Below are 8,005 nucleotides of genomic sequence, written 5' to 3' on the forward strand. Positions count from 1 at the left end.
GGTGTCTCGCGTGTCACATTCCGACAGAGGTCTGCCAACATATTCACACTACATTTACTACTGTAGCGCCTCTCCATGGTAGCTATTTGCTGGTGAAACCTTTCCCCGTGTTCGTCAGAGACCTCCCCCAAGCTGTACATTTCAGGGAAGAAGTCCAGGTGGCAATGCAGGAAGTGTAACTTTAGGGACATATTACATCCCGTGTTACGAAATGAAGTAATTAACCTGCCCACAATGTCTTTGTAATCAGGTGACTTATGATTCCCTAGAAAGTTACTGCACACTTCTCGAAAGGCCTCCCAAGCCTCACTTTCCACTTCATTAAGCTTAGAAGAAAATGTAGTATCCTTAAAAACTTCTCTGATTTGAGGTCCTGTAAAAACACCTTCTTTCACCTTGGCCTCGCTGAGTCTTGGTAATAGTTTTCTGAGATGATTAAATACTTCACCATCCCGGTTCAGGGCCTTGACGAAGACCTTCATGATCCCTAATTTGATATGATGGGGTGGTAAGAATATTTTCTCCTGATCCACAAGACGTTCATTAGCCACGTTCATCTCCCCTGGGACAATTTGCTTCCTTGGCGGCCATTTTGTGATGGTGTACTGATCTTTGGCTCGACTATCCCAATGACACAGGAAGCAGCAGTGCTTTGTGTAACCTCCTTGTAAACCGGTGAGGATGGCAATAACCTTAAGGTCAGCGCATACAGACCACTGGAACTGTTCGTACTTTATTTTCTGCAATAGGTTTCGCATGTTCTCGTATGTTTCTTTCATATGTACAGCATGAGCAATAGGGCTGCCGTGTCGCGACAAAACGCTGTAACTTGAGTTACATTGTTTTGTCGCTATAAGCATTTTTGAATTTCCCACCACCGATATTTATGTTCACCAGGCCCAGCATTGAGCTGAGTCAAATAGTTTTGAAAATATACCAAAGAGAATTTCGATGTAAGTAGGAAATTAGCCGGTCTGTGCCGACTTTACGGCTCATTTTCTCAAAATTGCTCCGCCAAAGTTACAGCGTTTTGTCGCGACAGGGCAGAGGGATGGCTCGCTTTTCATTGCCATTGTATAGTAACACTGCCTTGAGACTTATCCTAGAGGAATCCACGATGGAATGTCACTGCAACACACCAAATCACCATCCTTTGTAAAATTAGGAACTAGGCTCACCTCTCTTTTCCTATACATCGATATATTCACATCTTGGTTTAGTAGATTTCCTTGTTGAAGTCGTGATGCAAGCAACAGGGCCTTAGACTTGGGAAGGTTTAAGTCTCTGATCAGATCATTCAGCTCTTCCTGACATCACATGTGGTTCATTAGTGTCAGGCACTGGAGCGTAATTGGGATCTGATTGTGTACTTGAAGATTGTGCAACATCCTCACAAGCAGCAGGTTCTTCATCGGATGAAACACTGCACAGGGTGTATGAGTCTGGTGGTACGGGTACAGGCAGACAAACATCACGTTTCACAGGTCTCCTCGCGGAATCCAAGTTAGGATACTGTATTTTATGCTTCATGTTTTTTTGAGAAATCTTTTATACTAGTCAGGCAGAAGTAACAGTCTGAAACATGATCACGGGGCTCGCGCCAAACCATAGGTACGGCGAACGGCATCGATTTACGTGTACCTTTCAACCATCCTGTGAGAGTATGCGCACACGAGTTACAACTTTGTTTCGGAGCCCAAACGCGATCCTGGTCGCCGATTTTACACCCGAAGTACAGATGGTAGGCTGTCTTCAGGAACGGTGACAATGGCCTACTTTGTCCCTTGAAAATCACTTCCCCACATATGTAGCAGAATGAATCTGTCGAATTGTTGCAAGTTCTCGGCATGTTCGTTTAACACAAACGTCAATATTTCACGCAGAAATATTTCTCACCTACGGTATACACAGACACAGCGTAACACCACCTTTTAAAATGAAGATCAACTCGAAACTGAAATATTTGTTTTACGCGACAACGTGGTGTATATATTGGCGCCTTTTTTTCAACAATCTGTCTGTCGTCTAGACAAAAGGGAGCCGACGAATGATCGCAAGTTGATTACAAAACCTTTCTCCGTCAATAACGCCTAGGTTTTAGTGTATGCAGTGTGGAATGACAATAAATCTTTACAACCAACGTTTCCGGGAGATCGTGAGCTAGAGAAAAGAATGTTCCTGGGATATAGCCTAGTAACAGTTCTTGGATTAAGATAAAAATTCAGAATTATGCACTCCAAACACGGAAAACATATTAAATACGAAAAATACGATTTTCTGTCAATTATGGAAAAAGCACTATTAAAAAAAAAAAAAAAGTGCTGGAACTTTCTCAAGATATTCGTAATCAGCTTCTCGAAATCTATCCGGTACACCCTTTCACCCTCGTAAAAATTCAGAATTATGCACTCCAAACACGCCAACACATATTAAATACGAAAAATACGATTTTTCTGTCAATTATGGAAACAGTACCCCGCCCCAAAAAAAAACTTACGTGCTGGAACTTTCCCGATGAGATATTCGTAATCAGCGTCTCGAAATCTATCCGGTACACCCTTTCACCCTCGTGGGAGGATTTTCATGCCTACCAGTGTTAATTTGTTTTTTGAGTGTAGAAATAGGATCAATGGAATACCATGAAATTGTGGTCCACAGCAGCACCAAGTCAATGTTTAATGGTACGAAGCAAGCAGTTCAGAGTATGCGTATCTTGGGCGTCTGCCATACATATATCTGGATGTTGTTGGAAACAGGAGACAGACGACTCATTCGACTACTATATTACTCGGTTTCAATCATCAGCAGTGCATTTTTTATGTTGTCAGCGCTATCCTTCTCGCGCTACCGACTTGCTACAGTGATCAGAGGTTACATCACAGCCCGACCAGAGATGCCCATGTTGTGTAGGTCTTATCGGATTATAAATATATAGGTCGTGCAGATGGCATTTGAATTCTGAAGTCACTAGATGCCCATGTTGTGTAGGTCTTATCGGATTATAAATATATAGGTCGTGCAGATGGCATTTGAATTCTGAAGTCACTAATGGTGCATTAGGTTTAAGATGCTTTGTGATATTCTTCAATTTTCGGCGATTGTTCTCATTAAGGTTTCGTTTCAGTCCACTATTCCTCTTCTCTAGTGACGTCTTGCCACAATTTTTCTAAGGTGCCATCTTCTTGGACAGTGTTACTCTCGATACATCTAACGTACTAGCAGACTTAGATATACTTGCTCTGACTAGCCATGTACACATACTTTGCCTCTGAAAATCGGAGAGGTCTCTATTTCGTACCACCACCATCTGGACAAGTGTTCACACGCATCCACCTGCACACCTCTTCGCGTACTATGCAACCACAGTATTAACACAAAAGAGCCGCAGTGCACGAATATTCTGTGATGCTAACTTACAAACATTAAGTACGGCAATAGATGTTTTCATCATTTTCATAACTATATGCATATATATACTTACGTTCCATATATCATCCTATTCTTTTCGGTTCATAATACTCGAAAAAGCGAAATTCACTCCTCTACTGTCCATTCGCTGTTTTTACTCTATTTCTTATGCCATTTGTTCAAAGCAATACGCTTAAAGATAGTACTGGTTTACACAAAGTAATAAGGTAAAGGTACTCAAAATTATTAAGTGCTCTATATAGTTTTACAAACTATTCAATGACACAGTACTACTTATCTTAAGCCAATCATATGTAATAAACTGGCGAGAAAAAAAAACTTAAATGATATCGAGATAACAGGTAACTTCATCTTTTAATGAATTTCAATTCATAATCGTAGGTATACAAGGCTATTTATTGTAAAATATCTTCCCGATTTCAAACTCATATTTATTTATTTAGGCCTACAATGACAGGCAATTTAGGTTAAAAGAAAACTTTAAAACGTTTTAGTGGCTAGCAAAGCTGATGTTTACCGTTAGGGCAACAGTAAATCAAGGTGGCAAGAAACAAAAACACGAGAGAGAGCATTTTGTGTTCTCGAACTTCATGTAAAGCAGTTTGTAGTTACTGTTCAAGGAAAATTCGGTTAGATCCATCAAGCGGGCACTCAAATCGGAGGTGGTACAGTCAATTCAAAGATTATATGCAACTGGAAGCAACAAACCAGCCAAGAGCTGAAGAAGCAGTTGATCGTATGTGTGTGATTTTCGCCAGAAGCTTAAAAATCAAAGAATTGAACTTGAAGCAGACAACAGTGTGGAAGATTCCGCGAATGTTTGAAATTTCATCCATATCGATTGAAATTATTTCAGGCGCTTAAACCTAATGACAAAAATAATATATTTGAGTTTTGTGTTGCGATGCAAACCATATGGAAAGAGTGTGTTTCATTGATTCAGTTGTGTTTAATGGTGAAGCTACCTTTCACCTTTTGGGGAAAGTAAACAAACAAAATGTGAGAACTAGGCTTTGGAAAATCATCATGGTTATGAAGAACATAGCCGTGATTTCCCAAGGTAAATGTGCTTTGTGCAGTCACCCGTAAAAAAAAGTGTATGGCGTTATGTTTTCGAGGACACTGTAAACGGACTTTCCTAACTTCAAATGCTGCAACAGACATATCTTTTCCCGAAAGTGGAAGAGAACATGGAAGATGACGTTTTTCAGCAGGACAGGGCATTCCCATATTGACACTGGAATGTCCCGAGGGAACTTAACGGAAGGTTACGGATAAGACAAGCTAGTCGTGAGGATTGGACTCTGCTTTCTTCTCCCTCCTCCTTGCCACCATATATCACCCCGTGCGACTCTTTTTGTGGAATTATTAAAAACCAAGTGTATCAGTCACCCCCTACCTCACAATTTACCTAATCTTCGAATACACACCCAAGAAGCAATTTCAGCTACTGACTCCGAGATGTTGGGAAGTGTGTGGCAAGAATTAAACTATCGGATTGATGTATCCCGAATTACAAGACACTTACACTGAGCCTCTTTGATGTAGAACATACCACGTATGTATTAGAAAAAGAAAATGAATTTATCTTTCATTTACCGTAAGGTGCATGTCATTATACTAATAAAAATGAATTATTAATATTGAAGTCGGGAAGACTATTTATAATAACCCTGTATTGTTTAAACTCTTGGGCACTGATTAAAGATTTGACAGAGACGAAGTATATTTGTTTTAGACGTAAGTCTACACATGGATCCAGTGTTTCTTCCAGACAACTTCCAGGACGGGGAAGCAGCAATTCTTGTGAGGGTACGCCTATAGTATGTAGAATCCCATCACAATGTATTTTCGATCCCTTTCCCCGGACATTTTCTAAGCCTCCATGGATCAGTTTACAAGGTTTCTTCAAGAGATGTGTAGGATTTTTTGAATGTGGTGATTTAGTAATATAATTTGAGATATACCTTCACATCAATTTGTTTTGTTCATGTTTCATTATAGAATCAATAATCATTCGTGCTGGTCTAGGAGTGCACCTTTGATGCACGTGCTTCCAGGTTTGACTTCCGGAGGGAGGAGCACACAAAAATTCAATTTTATAATTATGAATTTTAATTAGTCTTGTGTCTCCTTTAGCTTAAAGGCCATAAATGTGGGACTAAACTAAAATTTACTTCAATTTTAAGGAAATAACAAAGAAAGAAAACAACTGGTATTACTGTATTATATAAACAAGAGTCGTTCAAACTTGACCGGGATTTTCGTACGTGAATAATCAATGAATAGCCGGATCATGATGAAACTTGCGGTTGACGTAATGTATTCCTTCTCGAGTAACCAGCGCCCGTCATGACGTATTTGGCGCATGCGCAGCAGTTGAAGTGAACATGGCGGCAAGCAGTGTGTTTGTGGCTGTGGAGCAGCGGTGTGTAATCAAATTTCTTGTGAAGGAAAAAGTTAAACCAGCTGAGATTTTCAGAAGATTGCAAGCACAGTATGGTGAACAAACGATGTCACAGACAAGAGCGTACGAATGGTGTGAACAGTTTCGCGAAGGACGGGAGCTGATGACAAATGAAGCGCATGGACACATTCGCTCGACTGCAGCAGTCACACCAGTGAATATCGCACATGTTGTGCAAATGATTCTTGGGAACCGTCGAGTAACACTGCAGGATATTGCTGCCAAGGTGAATATCAGTGTCGGGAGTGTTAAGACAATCATTCACGACCACTTACGCTTCCGCAAAATCTGTGCAAGGTGGGATCCCCGCCAGCTGACACTTGTTCAGAAGTGGACACGCATGACGATCTGTGAACAACTGAATCGGTTTCGAGCCGAAGGTGATGAACTGTTGCAATCCATCACGTGTGATGAAACATGGTGGCACAAATCAACCCGAGACCAACAGCAGCAGCAGGGAGTGGCGGCATAAAGATTCCTCGCCGCCCAAGAAAAGCAAAACACAGCCGTTCGCTGGAAAGATCATGGCAAATGTCTTCTGGGACATGAAGGGCGTTATCCATGTGGACAAAGGGAGCACAATTAATGCCTAGTATTGATGAGTGGTGCTGTACGAAAGTAAATTCGCAAGAAAAGACCTGGAATGTTGTCTGGAAATGTCATTCTTCTCCATGACAATGCCCGCCCTCACACGACCAATGTGACAACTCTGGCAGAAATGCGCTAGGAAGTCCTGCCCCATCCCCCTACAGTCCAGATTTAGCTCCCAGTGTTTGCACCCCTTAAAGACCATCAGACCATCTGGGAGGGAAGAAATTCACGACAGATGAAGCACTGCGGAACGATGTCCTCCAGTGGCTACGACAACAACCAAGTTCTTTCTACGCCAAAGGAATCAGGGGCTGCCACAACGATGGCAACGGTGCCTCGACGCGCACGGAAAATATTTGAAAAGCTGACATAGTTTGGTGCTTCTTGTGCTGTTTCCTCTGAAGAAATAAAAGTCCCGGTCAACCTTGAACGACCCTTGTATATAGTAACCTGTGGATTCATTTTCCTGTCACAAGTGCTCCTACACTGATATTGTTTAGAGATCATACTTACACTTACAAATCATAAAAATGAATTGTCGTTATATCTGTTCCCTCATCACGCCAAAACTACTGAACAGTTTTTTACCTTTAAATGCTAACTTCTAGACTACCAGTTTACTTCAGAGCACACAACTAGGAGACAAGATGAAATATTTGACTGCGTACAACACGCATTTTTTTCGTTGGGAGTGCAATAAATAGTGTGCGTCTTATACGTCGATACAGAAATGTTTTCCCCATTACTGTGTGTTATTTGATATCGTTCTTGATTCCTTATAATGTACAACAGTATCCTAGTTACATACAGTTCAATCACTCAGTAAATGTAGTTTGGATTCAATCGCTTTATTTATCGTTTCACTGTGCATGCCTTTTGTGGACGTGCATGCGCTATAGATTTTCCGAGACGCACGTGTGATTCTACATTTATTTACGCATTTGTAACTCAACACATTCGTTCTCCCGCTGGTCTAATGACTAGCGCGTGCGCCTTTGGAAAGAAACTTCATTCAACATACATTCTTGCTAAAGTATCACTTTGTATCTAACTAATGATTTTATATATATATAATCTTTTCTTTACATAATAAAAACAAACTAATATTCATTTAAAAGGAATACCTTATTTATTAGAATGAATTTTGGAAACCCCATCCTGGAAAGGTGGAAGAGGATGAACTTTTATTACCATACGTCGTCGTCGTCTTTTTTTTTTTTTTTTTCGTTTACATTGAGGCATGTAATTTAATTTAGGAAGTACTCACACGAATTCAATATGTAGGACGCACAGAGCAAACGTTATGGAAAACAAAAGGGCGTAAAAGACCGTCCACTGTAATAGGGATAGGATTTTGTTAATTCAACCATTATTATAAATGCAGTCGTGCATCTTTCAACACAGTGATTATTGTTAAACTTTGTATCTAATATATTTTATTATGTATATTACAGCGAGTTTTTCATAACTTTCCCATTTTTACTCCACACTTTACACAACAATATCAAATCACTACTC

This window comes from Thermobia domestica, chromosome 13 (assembly GCF_964235325.1).
Source record: "Thermobia domestica chromosome 13, izTheDome1.hap1.1, whole genome shotgun sequence".
In the NCBI taxonomy this organism is placed as follows: domain Eukaryota; kingdom Metazoa; phylum Arthropoda; class Insecta; order Zygentoma; family Lepismatidae; genus Thermobia; species Thermobia domestica.